Source organism: Pelodiscus sinensis, chromosome 7 (genome assembly GCF_049634645.1).
Source record: "Pelodiscus sinensis isolate JC-2024 chromosome 7, ASM4963464v1, whole genome shotgun sequence".
Classification (NCBI taxonomy): domain Eukaryota; kingdom Metazoa; phylum Chordata; order Testudines; family Trionychidae; genus Pelodiscus; species Pelodiscus sinensis.
The window spans coordinates 28479623-28492160 of NC_134717.1; the positions used below are offsets into that span (position 1 = coordinate 28479623).

The following is a 12538-nucleotide window of genomic DNA, read 5'->3' on the forward strand; positions in this document are numbered from 1 at the left end:
AGGGGGATGGTGGGTTGCATGTGGGTGTCCCACTGCCTGAGGGTAGGGGTGAGCCACTCACACAGCTCCAGGAAGGTGTCATTCTACATGCAGAAATTCTGGAGCCATTGCTGGTCATCACATTGCTCCATGAAATCAGAAGTGGTGTCCAGTCATCAGAAGCAGCGGCGTATGGTGTGCAGGGGCTATGTTGTATGAGCAGCCCATGGAGTAAGGTGTGGAGGTGTCCCACAGAGGCTGCAGGTCCAGATTCTGCAGTGCCACGAGAGCAGCCTTCAAAAAACTTCACCAGGAGGTGCATCATGAGGTCCAGGAACTGGAGACTGCTTGGCAGCAGGTCTAGCTCCATGACAGAAGTGCTGTGGTGTCCGCAAGGGCAACCAGAACAGGCAGAGAAAAGGCTTTGCTGTCCCTCAAGGAGGTAGGCAAAGGAGAGGAGCCTGAGACATGACTGTATAGGGGATGGGCGGCCTTTAAGCAGGATAGCCTCAGGAAGTTATTTCAATGGACATTTGTAATGTAGATGCACTTTTTTGAAATAAGCTATTACAGGGTTTTTATGCTGAAATAGCTTATTCCAAAATAATGCTGCTGTGTAGACATGCCCTAAATGGCCTCAGGTGGGAGAAACTCTCCTTCAGAACTTTCACCTCAAGGCACAGTGCTCTCACGTGGGATAGAGGAGAGCCCCAGTCCAAGCCCTACTCCATTTGAGAGGAAGAAGTTACCTGAAATGGGCTCTACCACCTCTCAGGTATATGCACTAGCCACTGAGCTATGGTATGTACTGATGTGGGGCTCCCCCAATTTCTCCTCTTGGAACTGTTCCACTGTGGGTGAATAATTTAAAAACAATTGAGCAGAGGGATAGGGCCCTGGGACGCCAGGTGAGTGTTCTAATCGTCAGACTACAAAAGAGTTCTCATGCTTGTTCTCTTACATTTGCCCCTTTCTCTCTCTCTGGCCCAATGATTCTTTCGTTATTTATTCACAGTACAACAACTTCAACATTAAGGTGTGGAAAAATAATGAATGAATCATTGGGCCACAGAGAAAAGCACCTTTGTTCACATAAAAAATTACATATAAACACTATTCAGGACTGTTATAAAACTACAATATTATACAAAGAGATAATAAAATAAAGCAAAACACATCTTAAGCAAACACTGATCACTAACGCATCATCACCGCCAAAATCATTCCTAATACTAACACACCATGTCAATCCAAAATTGTCCAGGTCACATGTCAATTTATAAATTGTGTAATCAATCCACAGCTGGGCCATAGGCAGTGCATGGAACACTGCTCTGTCCTAATCTCTGTGTTCTCATGTGATTTCAAAGGCTAGTTTTGCTTGACCCAGCAAGAAGTTAGCAAGGTAAGAAAACAGCTGAATGAGAGCTGTTTCTCACTCTGACAACAAACAGAGCTTTGGAGAAAATCAGTCCCAAACTGCTGAAAAACTACTGAAAGAGAGAGAGAGAGAAAGAAATCAAACACAGGGGCAACATAGGAGAAAATGAAAACACACGTGTCTGAAGCACAGAAAGGTCACTGCACAGACACCTCAGGGTAATATGGTGAACAAAACAATTGGCTGCTATGATGCTATGCAGGATCCACCCCCGTTCCCCATTGCAAGTCACTGGAGTACTTAGGAAGAGGAGATTTGTATAATCTCCTCCAAGCTGGGGACATAGAGTCAGCCAGAGACACACAACATACAGGCTGCACTGGGGCATCAAAGAGGGCAGCATAATGCTGCCACACCTTGACACAAATGCCAGAGAGTTGCAGCTGCTTCTTGCTCACAGTTACAAAAAGAACATTCAGAAACCCTTCCAGGATAAGAGTCTGCCTAGTTGCATCAGGATCTCATACACAAAAAGGGAGACAACTAGTTAGGGCAACACAGGATTCCCCTTAGAAAAAAATCTCAGCAAAACCTGTCTGCTAATACTTAGCAATGTTCTAAGGGAGCACCACCTGGAATTCACAGAGGCCCTTATTAAAAAAAATGCACTGATCTGATCTTGCTGTTCAGACCAAAATACATCACTGACTTCTGGCTTTACCAACTAGAAATAAGCAGATGGGACATCTTTCTTAGCCCAGCCTGAGAAAAGGCGGAAAAAGTGATGTAAAAAGATGCTGCTTTTCCTAGATGCATAAACTGAAGACGCCTGGTTTGGCCACTCCATTTGCAGAACTCACCAGCTGCTAGAAAGTTACTATTTTAGAACAGTGGTGATTCTAGACTCCATGACTGATCAGCTATCAACAAAAATAGATGAGTGTCAAAGCCCCTCCCCCCAACATGATGGAGGAGAGAGAAGATCAGGGACATCCAGTATAACCGGGAGCCACAATACTGCACAGGAAACATTCCATATTTTCAGAGGTAGCAAACATAATCCACCCCATCTCATGATTCTTTAAATCCAGATTCAAGGCATGTTCAGGATTATTTAGAACCACATTAGCCCACTGCCAGAACAGTGGAACATACCTCATCTCTAGGTTCTTGTAGTTTTACAGAATCATCCTAGGAGCAGAAACTACCTTCCCATAATAGGAGAAAGCAGACATTGTGTCTCATTGTGAAGGGGGAGGAGGGAGGGAGGCAGAAAAGGGACACTGGAAAAAAATTACTTTAGTAGCAAAAGTAAACAAGGGAAAAACTTGAACAAAAGATTCCTTGACCCAGAGTCCCTCCTGTATCAAACAATTAACACGCTGCTCCTGGGTCAGGAAACTCACTGCACATGTATTATTTTGAGAGGAAGATTTGATAATAGCACAACTAATAATTTGCCTACCCTTAGCAACACAACCTCTACACTGCATAAAAAACAGTATATATGAAATGCCATACTTGCAGGTCAAGCTGTTAAACCAAATTGGAAGCAGACTCCAGGGATGAATAACCTTCCCCTCCCACCCAAGGAAAAAGAGGGGAGAGGGAACCCAATTACACTCCTAAAATAGAGCTTGAGTGTCAAAACAACAACAAGCAACAACTACCAGACACCCAGTTAGCACACAACACACACACTCTCATTCCCCAAAATGACTGTATAGCCTGTTGGCTACTGCACTTACCTGGGAGACCCAGGATTCAATCCCCCAGCTCTAGTGAGATTTTTAATTTTGTTTAGCCAAAACCCACACGAGAAAAGTTTCAACAGAAGAATCTGGGGGAGACTTACATCAGCATAGCCCACAGGTTGGGGCACATGCGAGGTAGTAGAACCCAGTTCAATTCCCTTCTTCTCATCAGGTAAGTTGGGGATGTAAAGTAGGGATTGTCTGTGTCCCAGGTGAGATTTCTATGTCCCAGGTGAGTACCCTAACCACTGAGCTAAAAGTTCTGAGGCTGTTCCTTCTCCCTACCCTGTTGCTAGAACAATTTAGGCACCTAACTGTAAGCCAAGGTTTGAAACTGGGAATCCCAAACAGAGGGAAGCACTACTGCGAATCCTTAGATGCCTATCTCCAAGAGAAGGGCAGGGCTTAGCACACACCACTCCTGTTGGCAATTTGCACTGTTTAGCTTCAGCAAGTTGCTCCCTAGCACCCTCCCTTTGGTGACTCCCATTTTAAGGCACCTCTCTTGCCTTACTCCTTGCATGGAAAGTCTAAACACCAACCTCAGACTTTGTGAATCCCAGTGATTTTCTACACATTTAAAAGCTAGGCATGGCAATGCTCAATGTCACCCCACCTAAATTGTTCAGTGAATCTAGCCCTTAATGCCGTTCAAAGAAGAGCAACCAAAATTTTAAAAAGTTTGGAAAATAAAAGTTGTGAGGAAATATTAGAATAATTTGGTATGTTGAATCTGGAGACAAGATAATTTGTAATACAGGCTGAACCTCTCTAATCTGGCCCCTTCGGGACCTGACCGTTGCTGAATCAGAGAATTTGTTGCACCATGAGAGATCAATATTGTCTAGCAGCATTACCAAAACTTCTACTACTTACTAGGATCTTAGAAGACATTTAGTCCTGGACTACACTAGGAAGTTATTTCAAAATATCTTCCCTTATTTCAAAATAACAAATGGAGTGTCCATACTACCAAGCCTGTTACTTTGAAATAAGGGGCTGGTTATTTCAAAATAATAACTCCTGCTTTCCATGAGGAATAACACTTATTTCAAAATAGCTATTTTGAAAAACGAGAGTGTGGACTCTCCACTGCTGCTATTTCAAAATAATGACTCCACTGAGTCATTCAAAGTAATTACTCCCCAGTTCTTCCTGGGGTTCTGAGTTGAGGTAGCGAATCCATATTAAGGGAACCTGCCTCAGACTAATTTTGAGGCTTTCCTGCTATTTTGAAATAGTTATTTCAGGACTTATTATTTTGAAATAAGTTATTTTGAAATAATTTCCTAGTGTAGACATGCCCTTAGAGGTAAAATAGAGCTAAATAACAATTCAGAACACTGAAAGCCAGGACTGGTCACCGTAAACAAACTTTATGGGGCTACAAGAAACTTGGCCACACCCATAATAAAATCCTGCTGGACCATGGATGTTGCAGGACCAGAGAATACATGACTAAAGAGGTTCAACCTGTAGTACCATAGACAGGACATTGCTTTAACTTATTTATTGATTTGTTTAGGTAGCTTCAATCAGACCTTTATGTGTACTTTTACAAAAGTACAATAACTACAAAAAACCTGGACCCTATGGTCTACAAAGAAGAAGATACTGTAGATAAAGAAAAGGACAAAGGAAAAATATTTACCTTTAGAAAGCATTTAGAATGGCTGAATGCATTGAGGGATTTTTTAAAAATACTAAAGAAAAATGATTTAAACAAAATGATTGAAATCACTTCAGATGTTATAAACTACAAGGCTTTGCCCTATTGTAGCATTGCCATACAGTGCAAACTATAAAGATAAACATTCAGGGGCCTATTGTCCCATAGACATATACATAACTTCCATTAGCTAATTGTATACACTTCCTTTTGGGGTTAAAATAGAAGGTCATCCAGGATGTACATAAATGAAGAAGGAAAGTAACTGCATCCAGAGAGAACATTTGCCATTGTTTAAAGAACCTAATAGAAAGTGCCCAACAGAATTTCTATAGTCAATTTATGTTGACTGTCACAGAAGCAAACTCAGTACAATAGTGTATATCGAGAATAATTGTGCATAATTTTCATTGTTTCCTGGCATATATTTTGCTTCTTATGTGTATATATGTTGCTTGTTTTAATTAATAAAAAGTGAAAGTTCAAACTGACGCAATATGGGAAAGAGAACTTGCTTATGTGTAAAGGGCCAGAAGTCTAGCATATACTAACACATTAAAATTAATTTTATATGAGTATTTGCACTTACTGTATCCCAGTGATTAGTGCAAGCCATAAAAACATAAAGCAGAAAAAGCAAACCCTCCATTTAATGCAATATGCAAAGAGAATTTTAAAATACAGTACTCAGTTTACTTTTCACTATTTATGTTGCTTGTCTGCTGTGTACTTTTCTCTCATCTTGGACAATGAAAACAGACTTCTTAGTTTCACATTTGCTTCTTCTAATTAACTTTCAAATTTTCATGCATTAACACAATATTATAATGCTTAGATTGAAGCACTGCAAGAGATTTAAAATAAAACTATTGCCATCATAATTATTTTAATATCACAAGAATATTTCTGTTGGTTTTAGGTTTTGGAAAAGCTTACAAAACTTAATTTTTTAGACATATTGACCAAAGTCATTATTTTATTTATTTATTAAGCACCAACAGAGATGCACTTAGATACCAAGTGATTAACAAAGTGTAAAGGTAGAAGGAGAGTGAGACATTTCACAGGAGATAAAGGAAGACAAAGTTGCTGTGGCTATGTCTACACTGCAGAGGTATCCCTGCAAAACTCTGCTGTGCCAAAGGAATGCGTCTGCTCTTTCGAAATGTTTTTCAGAGGACCAGATGTGCTTTTTCAGCATCCCTAAAACCCTGTTTTATGAGGAAAAAGGGATGTTCTGAAAAAGGGTTTTTTTCTGACATTTGGCCCAAAAAAATAAGTGGAAAAAGTTATGCAAATTGCGGTTCACAATTTGCATAGCTTTTTCTGGAAGAACAATGCAGTGTAGACATAGCCTGTCTCAGGGTGCATCTACACGGCACCATCACGCGCAATAAGATATGTAGTTTGAGCTATGCAAATAGCATATTTTATTTCGATGCTATTTTGAATAGCTTATTTCATAATTTGACACTGTCTACATAGCGCCAAATTTCAAAATAAAGTGCTATTCCGAAACATCCCTTACTCCTTGTAAAGTGAGGCTTACAGGGACGTTGGAATAGCGAGCCCAAAATAATGGGCTGTGAAGATGCAGGATAGCTATTTCAGGTAACTCTGGTATCCTGAAATAGTGTTGCAGTGTAGATGTAGCCTCAGTGAGCTTCTATTTTGAATACCATTTGTGATTTATGACATGGCACTTTATGGTCAAAAACACACAAACAAAACAAAAATTAAAAAAAGTTGTTTTCTCTGAAGATTAACACGCCACAGGGCAGTTCTTGAGCTGATATCAACTTTCAAAGCTCTAATGATTTCTACAGATCTATGACAATTCATGCAAGTGGAGGCTTTGTCCATAAAAGCCTGATTCTGAAGTTCTTTACTCAGGCTGTAGTTAATGGGAGTTTTGCTTAAGTATGGATGGCAGGATTGAATTGCAAATTGACAACATCCCAGTTCAAAACAATGCTATAGTTATCTTATATATCTTTTCCCCAGTCCTGCAGAGATTATTTCCAGTATTTTTCATGATCACTATGTATTTGTGTGTAGAAAAATACTTTCTATCTATGTATCTCCAATATTGATCTTAACTACTACAGGCAATCCCCGACTTACGCGGATCCGACTTACGTAGGATCCGCACTTACGAACGGGGCTTTTCTTGCCCCGGAGCTCACGGGCGGCGGGTTGCCACCCGTGTCCTCCGGGGTGAGAAAAGCTTCTCCCGGTCTCCCTGGTCTGCTGGGGGGGTCCAGTAAACCCGCTAGACCCCCCCAGCAGACCAGGGGGACAGGAGCAAAGCCGCCCAGGCGGCGGGGGTCCCGCCACCTGGGCGGCTTTGCTCCCGGGCAAACGAGCAAAGCTGCCCAGGCGGCGGCTTTGCTCGGGGGTCCCTGGTCTGCTGGGGGGGGTCCAGCGGCTTTGCTGGACCCCCCCAGCAGACCAGGGGGACAGGAACAAAGCCGCGGAGCACGCCCGCAGGGGGACAGCCCAGGCGCGCTTGGGCTGTCCCGCTTCGGGCGTGCTCCGCGGCTTTGCTCTCCGTCTCCCTGGTCTGCTGGGGGGGGGAGGGGCGCAGCTAGTTCGCCACCCCCCCAGCAGACCAGGCTTTTGTTGTGGACCCTGGGGCAGAGCAGCTGGGGCGCTGCCGGTTGGTCCCGCAGCGCTGCTCTGGGCACTACTGGACCAACCCGGCAGCACCCCAGCTGCTCTGCCCCAGGCGTCCTGATTCAGCCGCTGCTGGTCAGTTTCAGCAGCGGCTGAATCAGGACGCCTGTGGCAGAGCAGCTGGGGTGCTGCTGGGTTGGTCCAGTAGCGCTGAGGAGTGGCGCTACTGGAGCAACCCAGCAGCACCCTAGCTGCTCTGCCCCAGGCGTCCCCAAGTCAGCTGCTGCTGAAACTGACCAGCGCTGACTACAGGAAGCCCGAGGCAGAATTGCTCTGCCCCGGGCTTCCTGGAATCAGCCGCTGATCAGTTTCAGCAGCAGCTGACTTGGGGACGCTTGGAGTTCTTAAGTTGAATCTGTATGTAAGTCAGAACTGGCGGTCAGTTTCAGCAGCGGCTGAATCTGCACGCCAGTTCCGACTTACATACAGATTCAACTTAAGAACAAACCTACAGTCCCAATCTTGTATGTAACCCGGGGACTGCCTGTATTATGGTCCCACCGTAAAAAGACCATTGTTAAGGTTGTGTCAGACTTTTCTGTTTTACAGGGTGTGCGCCTCAATTTCTCACTTTTTTTCAGAATCTTTTTTTTGCCATGGGAAATTTGAACCAAGTTTCACCCATTAATCAATATTTCCAATGTGTATTTTGTGTTTGTATATTATTAATTTCTTAGGAAATCTGTGAAAACCACAGGAAGAGCTTGTAATATTCCACACAGTGCATATTTGCTGCCTTCTGCTGCCACCTGAGCTGTAATATTGTGATATAGATAGCCACTCAGCACTTCTTCCCTCCTGTTTATTTGCATCCTTAGGAGAATCACTAGTTTCCTGATTGTGGCAATGAAGAAACGGCCTTTGCAAACTGATGTACCTCAGACAATCAGGACTTTATTACAAAGGAAGGGCCCAGGAGCGGCTACACTGACTGCAGTCTGACTTCCAGCTGTGCTCCTTTAAGTTTGTACTGGAGTAAGTTACACTCCCCCCCCCCCCCCCCCCCCAGATTAACTTTTTATTCAAAAAGGGTTACATGAAAATGAGTCACAAAATTCCAGTTCCTTTCCAGGGACATTGTTTATCTATTTCAGAAGTAGTCAATTATTTTTGTCAAGGTCCAGATTTTTTGGACAAGATATAATCAATGACGTCCAGTCTCCAGAGAAAATAATATAAGAATAATTAAGTAAATACAAAGATTTTGTGATCCATTCCAAAGTGTCTGGCAGTGCAGATTTGGCCCATGGTCCACCTATTGACTACTCTGATCTAATTCTTACATATTGGGGGTTATAGCTTTCTGATTATTTACTTTTAACACACTCCTTCCCCTGAAATTATAACTGTGAATCTCTACTCAGTTTTCTGTTACACAATTTAAAAAATAAATGTCAGACAGAAGTTGCAGCACAACTGAAGTTGCATGTTAAATATTTTCTTTTAATACAAATTAATGTAATTACTTTCGATATATTAAAAAGCAGTCATGTAGCACTAACAAGCACTTAAAAGACTAACAAAATCATTTATTAGGTGATGAGCTTTCGTGGGGCTGAGCTACTACCTCCCACCCCCAGAGCAGAGCTACTGCCCCCCTCCCCTAGAGCTACTGCCCCACGAAAGCCCATCACCTAATAAACTATTCTGTTAGTCTTTTTAGACTGCTTTTTTGTTTTACCAAGATCAGACTAACATGGCTACCTCGCTGTGATTTTTCTATATATTAGTTCACCATCGCTTTGTGTGGTGAAATGTGGCGCTTTTTATCAATGGCAATAAATTACACAATGAAGACAACAAACATGTAAGTGCATTATTAGAGCTGGATCTCCCTGATCCAGCACCCTTGGGATCTGACTGGTCCTGACAGTTTGCTGGGCCAGGGGAGGTCAATGCTGGCTCCTCCGCTGCCGGTCTCTGGGCTCCCTTTCCAGAAGCCAGGCTCTAGTCCCAGCTGCTGAGCACCACCTTCCCACCCCAGCTTCCAGCCCTCACCTCAAACACTGAGCTCTGGTCCGGCTGCCAGGCCTGGGGCTCTGCTCTGTTGCTGGGCTCTGTTCCCAGCTGCTGGCCACGGATCCCAGCCCCGGCCACCAGGTTCTGCTCCCTGGCACCAGCCCCCAGCCCTGGCCACTGGCTCCCTGCTGGGCTCGGCTCCCAGTCGCTGGCCTTGGTTGGGCTCCAGCTTGCAGGCTCTGCCCTGCTGGCCGCCAGCTTCCTACTCTGTGGCACCCTGACTCCAGCCCATGCTGGGCTCTGCTCACGGCTGCTGACTCTCTGCAGCTGTGCTCCAGCTGCCCAGCTCCTGCTGCCAGGCTCAAGGCCCAGCCAGGCTCTGGCACTGGTCCCTGGGTCCTGCTCCCAGTGGCTGGCCACCCAGCCCCAAGGCTCCACTCCTGGCCACCACACAGCTTTCTAGACCAGCAACATCTGTGGTCCTGCTGTGTTGGTTTTTCCCTCTGAGTTTCAACTCCGAAGCTACCATAGCTTCCCTGAGGATGACAGACCATGGATATTGCCAGACTAGAAAGAATCCTCTGAACTGTCATTCATGTTAAAATTCGACACTTGCCAACAAGGACTTAACAAGTCTTTGAACTTTCTCACCCATTACCAAGACAGTTTCCCCAATTATCACCTGTAATACCATTAACTCACAAACATCCCACTCTCCCTACCTTTAATATCAGCAATTCACAGACACTTACCTTCCTTCCTCCCCCTTCCCACCCCCCCGCATCCCCCTTCTGTTCTGCAATGTGATTTGTCCTTTTCATATTTGTTCACTTTTTTTTAATTGTATCCTTTGGTATATATGGTTGTGACTACTTTCTTCCACTATTTGATCTGAGGAAGTGGGTCTGGCCCACGAAAGCTCATCATCTAATAAACCATCGTGTTAGTCTTTAAAGTGCTACATTGTCCTGCATTTTGCTAGAAAGGTTCAATCTGTGTTTAAATAGCACATATGTAAATTAAGGAAATTCACAAACAAACAAAAAATCATTTACCATTAGTTAAGGAGGCTCTCATCAATAAACTAAATCATAAAAGAATTAGGAAATGCAAAGTTAAGGATTAAAAGGTTGCAAAGTCAATCAGTCTCAGTTTAAGAAATGCCAGAATGAGCATTGTCTATCCAACCTAAATTCTCCCCTTTTGTGTGTATGCATTATGCTTTGCACAATTACATAATGCTTTAGTTACATAGTCCCATAATAATTTTAACACAGAAACATTGATTCATTCATTGCAAAGCAAGTGGTGAAAGCGAGTAAAACCATGCTCTTTATAGCTGAATTAATCTCTGCAGAGTAATGTTATGTATGGCAGACTATTGTTGGATTATGGGTTTTTGTTCCACACATTATTATTTTAACATTTCTCCTTCACATTCTCCTAATGTCATACCACAGGTAGGATTTCTGAGCAAAATGCTGAAGCAAATACTAATGTACTAGAACTGTGATCACCAACCAGTAGATCGGGATCAACTGGTAGATCCTGGAGCCTTTGACAGGTGATCCCGACAGGTTTGGCCAGGAGGTTGTCAAGTGCCGGCACTTCATCTGCCCTTTTAAACACTGCTGTGTTGCTCCTGCCCTCTGCCTTGGAGCTGACCCCCAGCTCCAGGAGCCTCTTGCTTGCTGTGCAGGCACAGAAAGAAGAGGAGGGGGTACGGATATCAAGGGTGCCCCTCCCTCCACCCTGTACCCCTTCTCCATAGAGCAGAGGGGGGCAGGGATGAAGAGAGTTTGCTGGCCGCTTTTGGGAGCGATGCAGTGCCAGAGTTGGCATAAACCTGCCTTAGTCCCCTGCACCACTACCCAGAAGCCACCTGTGGAAAGCAGTGCCCAGCTGGAGCCCACATTCCAAACCCTGGCCCCAGTCCTGAACCCCTCCTACATCCCAAACCATTGGCCTAGCCCTGTGTCCCCCTGCACCCAAACTCCCTCCCAGAATGAGCACCCTGAACCCCCTCCTGCACCTCAACTTCCTGCCCCAGGCTGAGCTCAGAACACACTCCAAATTCTTTAGCCCAAGATCAGAGTCCGCATCCCCCTTCCCTGCACCCCAGCCTTGAGCCCCCAGACTGATAAAAGTGAGTGAGAATGGGGGAGGGAGGGAGGATGGAATGAGCAGGGGCAGGGCCTTTGAGAAGGGACAGGAAGGAGGTGGAACAAGGGTGTTTGGGTTTGAGGTGGATCCTGGATTGCATTTAAATTAAAAAAGTGATCTCATGCTTAAAAAGGTTGGAGACCACTGTACTAGAGTGAAAAAGTGTTTTTTTTCCTGAAGTTAACATGTGCAGATAAAGACTATATTTCTGGACTTGCATCCCAAAAATATGGATATAAGGTCTAATCATGCTCTTACTGTAGTCCTTTTTCCACTGAATAACTGCACACATTTTCCACTAGTGGCATAGTTCATTCACTGTTTATTGGGATATTGTTTTTTTTTACTCTTGTGATTTGTATGCCAACCTACCTTTTGAATGTATCTCCATATTTATGAAGACCATCAACACTCATCACGTTAGTTTTCTTCAAAAAAAAAAAAAGCAGTGTAAATAGATAATACACGAGAAGTTGAGATAGCTGGCAACACTAAAACCCCAGGTGGCTTTTCCACATCAAGTTTCTATACATTGTTTCATTATGTAGCTCTCAATAAATGAATAATTACATACTTTTGCTGCCTGGTAGTATTCTGTGAAGTGCTGCAAAGTAATATTTAAAATTAAATATAATAACTATATTCAGAGAATGTTAAGGCTGAACTGTGACACATTAAAAAATCTGGAAGTGACGAAGTTAAGACTCAATGTGAACCCTTAACTCTGCCCCTCCAGGTTCATACATTAGTTTTCAGATCACATAGCACTTTTTCAGAGAAAGGTCACAAAATATTTTTAGGATGCGAGTATATATATTTTTCGCACATCATAAATATGGCTGAACTCTCATTGCTCATCATTTCCACAAAACAAATGGTAAGCCCATCAATGCAGAGATTGACCATGGAAAATAGTGTCTTTAAAACTGAATGTCTCCCAAAGACAGGGCCATCTGG

At 43.6% G+C, this 12538-nt stretch overlaps 1 long non-coding RNA gene across 1 annotated transcript in view; it reads right to left on the reverse strand.

Moving 5' to 3' along the window:
• The window catches only part of LOC142830171 (uncharacterized), a 38383-nt gene that overhangs the window by 23832 nt on the left and 2013 nt on the right, over positions 1 to 12538 (reverse strand). The window contains exon 2 of the long non-coding RNA XR_012905165.1: positions 11954 to 12009. This is a non-coding gene — a long non-coding RNA (uncharacterized LOC142830171). The remainder of the gene's footprint in view (positions 1 to 11953; positions 12010 to 12538) is intronic.